The 12833-nt window shown below is 37.6% G+C and overlaps 1 protein-coding gene across 41 annotated transcripts in view; it reads left to right on the top strand.

Moving 5' to 3' along the window:
• The window catches only part of EIF4G3 (eukaryotic translation initiation factor 4 gamma 3), a 315357-nt gene that overhangs the window by 36117 nt on the left and 266407 nt on the right, over window positions 1–12833 (top strand). The gene's annotated exons all lie outside the window — the stretch shown is intronic.

Below are 12833 nucleotides of genomic sequence, written 5' to 3'. Positions count from 1 at the left end.
AGGTAAGTTAAATGGGTTGTATTCATGGGGTGCCTGGCTGGCTCTGTCAGCAGAGCATGCTGACTCTTGATCTTGGGGGTGTGAGTTCAAGCCTCACATTGGGGCTTACTTAATTACTAAATAAATAAATAAATAAATAAGTTGCATTCATCAGTAACTGTCTTGTTTTTAGGATGTTTTGAAGTTTATTTCTTTGTCATTCTTGTAAAAAGAGCTTGGATTTTGATGTTGTGGTATGGTTTTGATGAACTGTGTTACATTGGCACACTGGGCTGTTTCTGGTGTGATTCATTGTAATAGGAGGAGGAACGATTTTACTGCATATCAATCTAGAAACATGGAGTGATTTAAATTTGTTGGGTTAGTGAATTTCATTGTCAGTCATAAACACATACTCCAGGTAGTTAGAATTCTGACAGCATAGATCTTTTCTTTAGATTCAGATTCAACTAATACTTAACCCAGTACTTTTGAAGTGCATTAGGTATTCTTTTTTTTTTTTTTTTTTTTAATAGATCATTTGTTCAGTAGAAATATGTGAACCACCAATGTAGTTTCAGGTTTCCTAGTAGCCATGTTAAAATAAAAAGAGAAAAGAAGAGAAACAGGTGAAATCAATTTTAATAACATACTTAACCCAATATATACAAAATACTATCATTTTAAGATGTGCTCATTTGGTAAAAATTATTAGTGATATATACTGTACTTTTCATTCTTTATACTAAGTTTTTCCACTCCAGTGTACATTTGACATTGTACTTACATTCCACTCCAGTGTATATTTGACATATATCTTACCTTGTAGTAGCCGTATTTCAAATGCTCAGTAGCTCCATGTGGCCTAGTGAACAGTGCAGTTCTGTTGTGTGCCTGTAGAATAAATCCCACTTCACTGTCTGCTTTCAGAGAGGACCAAGACTAGCAGGGCTGAGGGCGGGGGAAGGGATGAAGACAAGGAGCTAGGTGGCAGGAATACCAATCAATAGGGGGTGCTTTACACCTTTCCCCATCCGGGTTGGTTGCTGTACTAGCAGCTATGGATAGATTTATTTTTTATCTGTTTTCTTCACTAAACCAACTGCTTAAGGTAGGAACTATGTTTTTGGTTTATATTTCCCTAGGTCAGTGCTAGGCATAAAGTAGACACTAATAAATAAATGTTTGGTTTTTTTTTTTTTTAATTTTTTTTTTCAACGTTTTTATTTATTTTTGGGACAGAGAGAGACAGAGCATGAACGGGGGAGGGGCAGAGAGAGAGGGAGACACAGAATCAGAAACAGGCTCCAGGCTCTGAGCCATCAGCCCAGAGCCCGACGCGGGGCTCGAACTCACGGACCGCGAGATCGTGACCTGAGCTGAAGTCGGACGCTTAACCGACTGAGCCACCCAGGCGCCCCTAAATAAATGTTTATTTATTGCATTTCTGGGGGTTGGCTGTGTTATGTCACTCATATTAGTTAAACATGTATCCATTTCCAAGGTTATTCCACAAATCGGGAGTGGAAGATAACGTATACACTATCAGGAGTAAGTCTACATGTAAAGATTCTACAGCTAGTAAATACTGACGTATAGTGTCGTGTTTTTTGCCTTTAAAAATTTTCTGCCATTAATAACTAACATTTGATGAACATATTACAGGTGACCTATATATTTTTTGTCCCATTTAATTTTCATAATACTGCCATGGATAGGTAGGTGGTATTGATCTCATTGTATAGATGATGAAAATGGGCTATGTAAACTGTCTTCTGATACAAAAGACGTTTACTTGTCATGAATGGAGTTGGTGCGTAAGTGTAGTGTGTGTGGTTGGATATATTTCTCCTTCTAGAATCCATAGTAATACTGTCATTGATGATCTTTTATATAAAATACACATTTGTGTTCATGGAGATGCAGAGGGGTACATCTAGTTTGAAAACTTAAGAAAAAGCTATTTTCAAATACTGCAGATATACAAAAATACACTGTAATACAGCAAAACCGTGTATCCACCAGCCAGCATCACAAACAAAATGTTACCAATATAATTAAAGCCCTCAGCATACACCCTCCTTGATTACTTGTTCCTCTCATTCATCAGAGGTAATTGTTATCCTGAATTTGGGATTTATTAGTCCAATGTATTTCTTTATACATTTGCTATATATTTATATTTCAGTTTTCTGTATCTTTTTAGTTTCACTTACAGTGCAAAAAAAAAATTCTCAAATCACAAGTGTTGTGTGCGTATGTTTTGAGCGTGTGAAGTATTTTCTAAACTTCCAACTTTGTGTTTTTGGATAGAGTTCTTAAGTCTCATTTTGAGAAATAGGACCATTTCATTTTAAAGAGCTTATCTAAGTATTGTTAGCCAGTATTTTGAACTCATAAGATTTTTATCTCCTAAAGAGTAAGGACAAAACCATTTAATTTTATTAAAAGGATTTTTTTAAGTTTATTTACTTATTTTGAGGGAGAGAACAAGCAGGGTAGGGTTAGAGAGAGGGGAGAGAGAGAATCCCAAGCAGGCTCCACACTGTCAGCACAAAGCCTGATGCGGGGCTCGAATCTACAACACGTGATGATCATTACCTGAGCTAAAATCAAGAGTGGGTTGCTTAACTGACTAAACCATCTAGGCACTCCAAGGGTCAGATCATTTTAAATTATTTTGCTCAGTGAGGTAAAATTCTTACATGAGGTTTTATTAAATATGATCTCTTCACTGTTGATTGGCATAAACAGAAGAATCAAGTGAAGAAGAATCAAGAATCAAGTGACATATACAGTGGAAATCAAGGAATACATTTCAAGGACTGGGGATAATGCATATGATGACAATAATCTTTAAGGATCTAAATTCTGATATTTGTTATTTTTAAAGTTGATTTATTTATTTGGAGAGAGAGAGAGTGCATGGGAGGCACAGAGAGGGGGAAAGAGAGAGAATCCCAAGCAAGTTTCGCATTGTCAGTTCAGAGCTTTGATGTGGGGCTTGAACCCACGAAACGTGAGATCGTGACCTGAGCTGAAATCAAGAGTTGGAAGCTTAACTGATTGAGCCACCCAGGTGCCCCTAAATTCTGATAGTTCTACTTCCTTATCCATAATGGGAATAGTGGTGCTTTTGTTACTAGAATAATGGTGAGGACTAGAGTATATAAAGTATCTTGAACCATCTTGAGTGCTTTATAATTAGCATGTCAGATATTTTTCAAAACTTAGTACTTGTGGTTTTTAGGTTTAAAAAGCGCCTGAAAGCTCAGTCTGTTCTTAGCCTCTTTTTTGACCATCAGAGAAGATGGTTATGAGTGGAGTATGTAAGCTAGACAATGTTCCCTTTTGTTTTTTTTTTTTAAAGTAAACTATGTGCCCAACATGAGGCTTAAACTCACAACGCCGAGATCAAGAGTGGCATGTGCTACAGATGAGCTAGCCAGTTGCCTTTGAGTTTTTTTTTTTAATTAAAAAAAATTTTTTTTAAATGTTTGTTTAAAAAAACTTTTTTTTTTTTTAACATTTATTTTTGAGACAGAGCATGAACAGGGCAGGGTCAGAGAGAGAGGGAGACACAGAATCTGAAACAGACTCCAGGCTCTGAGCGGTCAGCACAGAGCCCGACGTGGGGCTCAAACTCACGGACTGTGAGATCATGACCTGAGCTGAAGTTGGACGCTTAACCAACCGAGCCGCCCAGGCACCCCTAAAAATGTTTATTTTTAAGAGAGAGAGAGAGAGAGACAGAGCATGAGCAGGGGAGGGGCAGAGAGAGAGGGAGACACAGAATCTGAAGCAGGCTCCAGGCTCTGAGCTGTCAGCTCAAAGCCTGATATGGGGCTTGAACTCACGAACGGTGAGATCATGACCTGAGCTGAAGTGATGCTTAACTGACTGAGCCATCCAGGCGCCCGTTGTTTTGTTTATATAAAGTTTATTTATATTGAGAGAGAGAGTGAGCACGTGCATGAGAGCACAAGCAAGGAAGGGGTAGAGAGAGGGAGAGAGAAAATCCCAAGCAGTCTCTATGCCGTCGGTGCAGAGCCCAATGTGGGGCTCAGTCCCACCACCATGAGATCATGACTTGAGCCAAAACCCAAGAGTAGGACACCCAAACAACTGAGCCACCCAGGCGCCCTATAAAGAATAGTTTTTTGGATTCAGCAAACTTCCCAAAGTTTATTTCATTCTCTTTTAATTGCTTCAGTTCCTCCATAGTATTCCAAGCCATAGATTGGATGAGAGGTATGAAGCATTAGCAGGAAGGGTTTTTAGTGGGATGTTTAGCAGATGATAAACTTTCATTTGAATGGTAAGGAAAATGTTTGGATGTTATGAAAAATAACCTCTGTTTTTCAACTTTATTTTGAGGGCAAAGTCACTTTTTACCATGTTTGTGGATTTCAAGTAAATAGCAGTATTTATCTTTAGTTTGGCAGGGAGAGTACTGTTTATATTGATAGTGATTTTAAGGTTGCCTTCATTATGAAAAATCCTTTCTCTGCATATAGAGTTCTGTGTTTACCTTTTTTTTTCTTCTACTACTTTGAAATACTGAAAAAAAGCCATTGTCTCCTGGTTTGCCTAATTTTGGGCAAAATCTGATGTAATTTTTATTTTTGTTCTTGAGTAGTTATGTAATATTCACCCTTCCCCCTCCAACCTCCTACTTCTTCAGTTGCCTTCAAGGTATTTGAGTTTGATGTGGCTAGGCATCTGTTTGTTGATTGGTTTTGTATTTATTCTATTTGGGATTTCTCTAAGTTTCTCGAATATGTGATTTGATATCTTTGATTATTTCTGGAAAATTCTTGACCATTATCTCCAAATATTTCTTCTGCCCTAGTCTTTCTCTTTTCTCCTTTGGGACTTCATTTTGTATGTATTTTAGACCATTTGACAGTGTCCCTCAACAGTGGATGCTTTTTTGGTTCTCTCTTTTTTAGTTTGGATAATTTTTATTGATGTGTCTTCATGTATCTTCATGTTCATTCATTCTTTCATTAACTGAGTCCAGTCTACTATTGAGTCTGTTGAAAGAACTCTTTATTTCTGACATTGTGTATTTTATTTCTAGTATTTCCATTTGACTTTTAGAAATATTCTCCCATCTCTTTCCTGAAATTATCTCTTTGTTCATATATGTTATCCATCATTTTCACTAAATCTTGTAACACAGTAATAATCATAATTTAAAAAGAACCCTGTCTGATAGTTCCAGTATATGAGTGATCCCTGAGTCTACTTGTATTGATTGTTTTTTCTCTTCACTGTGGGTGATTTTGTGTATCTCATGATTTTTATTTAAGTGTTGGGCATTGTGTATAATACAGTAGAAATACATATTTATTCTTTTAAATGGGTAAATCTCTTCTGTTGGGCCGTTGTAGTGGGGTATTGAGTCAAACTTAACATGAGTTGAGCTAGTCTGGGGTTTTATTGTTGTTATCATTATCTTCAGTGTAGCACAGCTTTCAAAGTCTTGTGTTGGCTAATGTTACCTGGTGGTAGAATGCTGTTGCTTGCTATTTGGTGTCAGGATTGTGGTGGAGGTAGTTATCCTGGTCCAGCTCCAATCTTTTTTTTTTTTTTTAAGTTTATTTTTGAGAGAGAGTGTGCGAGCATGTGAGTGGGAGAGGGGCAGAAAGAGGGAGACAGAGAGAATCCCAAGCAGTCTCTTCAGTCAGCACAGAGCCTGATGCGGGGCTCGAACTCATGAACCATGAGATCATGACGTGAGCTGAAATCAAGAGTCGGATGCTTAACCAACTGAGCCACCCAGGTGCCCCCAGCCTCAGTCTTAAGAAGACCCTTCAACATTATATTGAAATAAATGCCAAATACTCTGGATGGTTGTTGGATGTGGGTTGCAGATTTGGATCTGAGCTTTGTCATGACCAAAACAAAGTTACAAGATTGACAGTGTTCAGACTTTTAGCGTATTTTCATAAGTGCCTTTTAACTGTAGGAAGAAAAGTTTTTATTTTTATTGGCCTGAGAGGTGAGGCTTTATCATTGTTCCCTTTCCTTTTTCCTGTAACAGTGTTTGGCTTGTATTTGTGATTGTTCTTAAATGGGCTTTTCTGTTCCTCCCTGAGCATTAGAAGACTTCTGCTTGATGTATCAGTGTTGGATCCTAGACCCAAAATGATTCCTCCCTTCCCTTCCCTTCCCTTCCCTTCCCTTCCCTTCCCTTCCCTTCCCTTCCCTTCCTTTCCCTCCTTCCTTCCTTCCTTCCTTCCTTTTTCTTTCGTTCTTTCTTTCTTTCTTTGTTTCTTTCTTTCTTTCAAAAAAAAGTTTTTTTAATGTTTGTTTATTTTTTTGAGAGAGAGAGGGAGACACAGAATCTGAAGCAGCCTGCAGGCTCTGAGCTGTCAGCACAGAGCCTGACGCGGGGCTCGAACCCACGAACTGTGAGATCATGACCTGAGTGGAAGTTAGACGCTTAACCAACTGAGCTACCCAAGCCCCCCCCAAAATGATTTCTTACCCTTTCCCACAGGAGTAGAGGGATTTGCTTATCTTCTTATCCTGGCAACAGTAGATGTTGCCAGTGTCGTGGCAGTGTGAATGTTTGTTGCTTCTTCTCCAGTGGCCTAAGGGTTTTGCTTCATAGAAAAGGATCTGGGGAAGCATGTGGGGCTCTGTGTCTGTTCTCAGTGATGGCTGGTCGTTTCCTGTACTGTGCCATTGAGTGGGACTCTGTTTTTTGCCATGAATCTAGTCTTTCTCATGAGTATCTAGTGGAGGCCTATAGAAAAGAGCTTGCAAGTGAGTGTAGACTCCCATTGTATCCAGGACACCCAGTTGGGAAAGTGTATGCTTGTCTACACTTAACTTTTAGGAATTTATTTCAGGTATTGTAATTACTTCTTTTTCTCATGGTCTGCCGTGTGTTCTGTCCTTTATTTGGAGGGCCTTGCCTCTCTTTGGAATTCATTTTATTTGGTTGCCTTGCAACTTTAGCAGTCTCTGAAGGGCTCAAGTAAAATTGTGGAGTTTTAGATTATCTGGCCTTTTCTTTTAGAGTGGGTGCTATATTCTTTGCAGCTTTCTATATCTTAAGTAGAAATAGAAGTCTCTTGGTAATCTTTAGAGTTTTATCAATCTGTGCTAAACTTTATTCCAAGAAGGATTCAAAGTGGTTTACAAAAAGAATTGAGATAACACTAGGTGAAAAAAACTAGATAAAGAAATCAAAGCAAAGGGAAAACAGGATGGGGATAGACATGCAGACAGATAGGTAGAGCATGAAAATTATATTGAAATAAATGCCAAAGACTCTGGATGGTTGTTGGATGTGGGTTGCAGATTTGGATCTGACCTTCGTCATGACCTAAGCAAAGTTACAAGATTGACAGTGTTCAGACTTTTAGTGTATTTTCATAAGTGCCTTTTAACTGTAGGAAGAAAAGTTTTTATTTTTATTGGCAGATCTAGTGGAGTGTTTGTAATGTGTAAGACTTCTCTTTTTAATATATGTCTTTAATAGGTCTTTCTTCACCTGTACTTAATTTCTGGTTTTAGTGTGTTGTATGGGTAATTTCATCAACTAGTGCTTTATAGTACAGTGTAAGAAGCCAGTTTTATGGCACATGGTTTGTGAGATAGTTGCTATTTGAATCTGAGAGTCCTCAAAACAAGCCATTATCCTATTATTGCTAGGAAGCCAGGATGGCCTTACACATAGGGTGGGGTTAAGGAATTTGCTTATTTGTTGATTTATTCAACAGACACTTATTGAATACCAGCTATGTGTCAGGCATTGTGTTAGGAGCCCAGGATAAAGCAGTGAGTAAAAACAAGCCCCTTTCTCACAAAACCTGTATTGTAGCAGGGGTAGAAAGGTAGTACCAAATATGTTAAGTCCTATGGCAATAAGTGTTATGTGGAAAGATAATGCAGGATACCAAGAAGTTGGAGAGAACTGTTACTTAGGGTGATAGCGGAAGTCTTCAAGGGGAAATTTGAACAGAGAGATGAAGGAAGCGGAGCTTGTGGGGTCAGCGTACCTGTGGGTAGAGTGTCTTAGAGGGAACAGTAAGTGCAAGATCTCTGAAGTTTGTACCATCGGCACACGTTTGAGGCAGCTAAAGGAGGCCGGTATGATTCGAGGTGAGGAAGGTAGGGGGACCAGTTCATGTAGACCCTCGTAGGAAATAGTAAGGATTTTGGATTTTATTCTGAGATAAGCCATCGGAGGGTTTAGAGCAGAGAAATGATACTGGTATCATTTTTGTTTTGAAAGAATTGCTCCAATTTTACATATACTTACCCACTTAGATTCTGTAATTAACATCTTTTTTAAAATTTTTTATTAAAAAATTTTTTTTAATGTTTTATTTTATATTTGAGACCGAGACAGAGACAGAGTGTGAGCAGGGGAGGGGCAGAGAGATGGAGACCAAATCTGAAGCAGGCTCCAGGCTCTGAGGTGTCAGCACAGAGCCTGATGCAGGACTCGAACTGTAGAGCAGTGAGATCATGATCTCACCCAAAATCCGACCCTTAACCAACTGATCCACCCAGGTGCCTCTGTAATTAACATCTTATACTGCTCTCCCACTCATTCTATTTGACTAAGATACCTGGAAGACCATGTTTTCTTCCATAGTACTTGTTTGGTTTCCTGGAGAGTATATTAAAGTTTATTTTTAGAACACTTTTCTTTGAGCTTAAGGAATCTATTCCTGTGATAAAATAGTAGTAATTCCAGAAGTCTAAACTATTTTTGGTCACTGATTTATTAAGGTATATTGTGATTGAGATTCATTTGTCTTCTACTGTTTTCAGTGATGCTGAAGACACTTGATGCCTGTGAAGGAAGGAGGGAGAATGCCACTAAGTGAGGCAGAGTAGGTTAGAATATAGAAGTGAGAGTTCCATGGGCAAGCTCACCTTCTTTATCAGTTGACCTGGAGTCTTCTCTGTTAATGTATCAACTGTGATACCTGATGCCTTTGTTTCCCTTATGTTGACATAATGTTTGCTTAAGTCTCTTCAGCTTTAGAATCAATACTTTATTTAAATTAGCATGGTATTGTGGCTAAGAATATGGATTCTATAGTAGAATATTTAGGTTTGAATTGCATCCTCAGGGTTTTTTGTTTTGTTTTTTTTCCTTTTCTCTGCCTTAGTTTTCCTCCCTGAAATGGGGCAAAATAATGGAACTTTCCTTGTAGGTTTGTTGTAAATAAATTAATGTGCACAGAACAATACTTGGCATAGTAAGTGCCTAATAATGTTAGCTATTCTTATTATATGAAATATGTAACCGTCAGACTTTGTCTTTAAGGGCCCTTTGTCATTAACAAAGTGAGATAAGTGTTTCAGCAGTGCTTAAACACTGTTTCTGGGACTTCCCTGTTTGTTTTTGGTTTCACAGTACTTTTGTCAAGAGTCGAATGATTTTGATAGAATGTGCTCCCAGATCATCAAGATATGCTTGGTTCAGTTTTCTATTTTGAAATAAACTAGTGACCATTACAATTTTAAGTGTTTAATGTGTTCCTGAAATTGGTCTGATACTGGGTATAGAGAAATAACTTGTGCTTGAATAATTAAGCCAGCCATTTGTCGGCTAATGGATCATCTTAATTAAAACTCCTGCTTTAGTTTTATCATATGAATCTGACTTTTGGAAATTGCTTAGATGTGTTAACGTATTATATATTATATTAATTTTAGAGCTTTGATACCATTTAAAAAACTTTGTTGGTTAGATCTGTAATTAACAGAAGTCTTTACTTTCTAAGAGCTTAATTCTTCATGCATGAAGAACTGTCATGCTGTCTTTTGTTTTGCTAAGGTTGACCACAGTACTAAACTGTCCAATTGTGTCTCTTCTTTTAATTTATTTTGTACTGTCGTGTAGTTTAGTTTTTATTTAAATTCCAGTTAACATACAGTGTAATCCTAGTTTCAGGTGTACAATTTAGTGATTCAGCACTTCGATATGACAGCCACCGCTCGTTACAAGTGCACTCCTTCATCTCCATCATCTGTTTTCACCCATTTCCCCACCTGCCTCCACTTTGGTAACCATCAGGTTGTTCTCTGTAGTTCAGAGTCTGTTTCTTGGTTTGCAGCCCCCTCTTTTTATTGCGTCTTCTCTTTTAAAAGCTATTCTTTGTATGTCATAAGCTCCATATGCATAAGTCAGATTCCACCTTTTACATATTAGCGTTTTAATGAGCACACAGTTATTGAGAATTCAGTGGCTTTAAGTGGATATATAATTAAAGTAAATTGCCTTTCATTCAGATTTAAAAAATTTTTTAATGTTTATTTATTTTTGATAGAGAGACAGAGTGCGAGTGGGGGAGATGCAGAGAGAGGGAGACACAGAATCCCAAGCAGGCTCCAGGCTCTGAGCTGTCAGCACAGAGCCGGACGCAGGGCTCAAACTCATGGACCGTGAGATCATGACCTGAGCTGAAGTTGGACTGAGCCACCCAGACGCCCCTCATTTAGATTTGTAGTAGCTGATACTGCTTGGGCACATTTTTTTGGTAATATCTTTTACCTTGGATGTGGACTTGCGGAACTTGTTTTTTAACCTGGAGGAGTTGAAACAGTTCATTGATGTGGAGGTAATTTTAGAGCTACTTAGTATTAAGAAGGACAAAACCAGAAAACACTATAGTAACAAAAAATCATGACTGAAGTATTATCCTCTCTCTGTCTCTCTCTCTCTCTCTCTCTCTCTCTCTCTCTCTCTCTCTCTTTTTAAAGTTTATTTAAGTAAGTAAGTAATCTCTACACCCAAAGTAGAGCTTGAACTCAGGATCCTGAGATCAGAGAGTCACATGCTCTTGCAATTGAGCCAGCCAGGCGTGCACCCCCTCCCCCTCCTTTTTTCGGTTTGCAGTTGAGAAATGCCTTAGTATGTATTTCACAAAATGAAGGTCTTTAGTGGAACCAGTTGTAAATGGTTAGTATTAATCTTCAAAGAATTCAAAGAATTATACTGTCTAAGTATTTAGGACAATAGTTTGTTGGCAGGCCAAAATGAATGCCACTTGAATTTGAGGAAGATATATATAATATTCGAGGTATTTGGGGAAGAGAATATAAAAATGTATTTCCAGTATCTTAATTGATCTCTAGACCATCAAAAACCTAACTATATGTACCAGAGCATTTCAGTTTTTACTCTATGCTCTTTGTCATCGCTGGGATTTGCCATTGAGTAGTATTCCTGTTTTTCATGGAAATTCTGTGGCAGAATTTTACTGAATTATAATCTAGGAAAGAATTTTTTTTGCAGATAAGTTTGTTTTGTGCTGCTTAAAATAAAAAATTGTCCACTGCAATTTGTTTCCCTCACTTTTTTTTCTTTTTTCTTTTTTTTTTTTCCTTAAGTGTCAGTGAGTTTTAAGCCAGTTTTTTGGCCCAAATGCTCATGTATGCTTCAGTTTAGGTGCCAAAGGCATCGATTTTTTTCTTTTTTCTTTTCTTCTTTTAAATGTTTGTTTATTTTTGAGAGTGAGACACACACACACACACACACACACACACACACACAGAGAGCATGAGTGAGGGAGGGTCAGAGAGAGAGGGAGACACAGAATCCGAAGCAGGCTCCAGGCTCTGAACTGTTAGCACAGAGACGCAGGGCGTGAATTCGCGATCCATGAGATTATGACCTGAGCTGCAGTCGGACGTGTAACTGACTGAGCCACTCAGGTGCCCAAATTCTTTTCTTTTTTGATTGATTCCTTTTTTTCCTCTCAAGTGTCCTGTCTTGTATTATTTAATTTATCATTATTATTTAACCACTGGCTGAGAATCCGTGTGGACAAGGCCGATTAAAAGAATGCATATCTTTTGAGACTTGATAGATGTCTTACGGTCTTCAGATACTTTGATAATTCACCATTAAGGGAGAATGAGGAGGGTCATGAAGACACTTCAACAGAAGAGCCTGCCTATCAAATGGATCAGCAGTTTCTAGAGGATTTTATTTTTAATTGGAATTAGATTATGTGACTCTTACATTCATATTTCCAGCTGTGCAGTTTTGCCTTCATATGTGATTTTGGCTTGTAAATCTCTTGCCTCCAAATTCATCATGATTTAAGTTTTGCTTCAGTCTGAAACTCAGCATTGCTACTAGTTTAAGTGCAGTTACACATCATTCACATGTGTAATGCAAACTGGCAGATTAAGCCCCCAACTGATGTGTTAAATGCACTGGAAAGAAGTTTTTCACACATTTAATTTGTGTTATTTTCTTACATGAAAGTGCTCAATATTATTGGTCTGGACTACAGTAATTGAATCACAGTTGAACTTGAATTAGCCCAAACTGAAAAAAAATCTATTGTTTGACTTGGCAGGAAATTTGTTCTGTATCTGTGTGCTAACTGCCGAAAGCATTAAGCGTTAAGCATGTGAAAGAATCTTAAATAATGAGATGTTTATTTGAAAAGCAGAGATTTTACATTTGTAACTAAATTCCAACTAATTTATGAGCTTCACTAAAATGTCATTCTCCTTCTCTTACCTTGTACTTCATAACTGATAATAAATCAACAGGAAGTTACATGGTTTGAATTAGTCATTTAGTTTTTTGGTTTTCCAATTTATAGGAAGATAGAAATTATTTTGGTGTCTTAAAAAATTTACATGATTTTGTTTTTATTTAGTAATTACAGTTTATTATTTGGCATAAGGCAGTTTTTATATAATGTAGTGGAAGAGGTATTATTATTGAGAGCTCACCAACTCCTTTATCTTTTCGAATTGTTTAAGAGTTTAAGCTCCTCTCCAGTTCTTAAGTCCCTTGTTTATAAATACATGAATTCATTACAGGGGCACATAGAAGATGTTGGCCACAGGCTTCT

Source organism: Prionailurus bengalensis, chromosome C1, assembly GCF_016509475.1.
Source record: "Prionailurus bengalensis isolate Pbe53 chromosome C1, Fcat_Pben_1.1_paternal_pri, whole genome shotgun sequence".
Classification (NCBI taxonomy): domain Eukaryota; kingdom Metazoa; phylum Chordata; class Mammalia; order Carnivora; family Felidae; genus Prionailurus; species Prionailurus bengalensis.
This window is presented reverse-complemented; position numbering and strand designations above follow the sequence as displayed.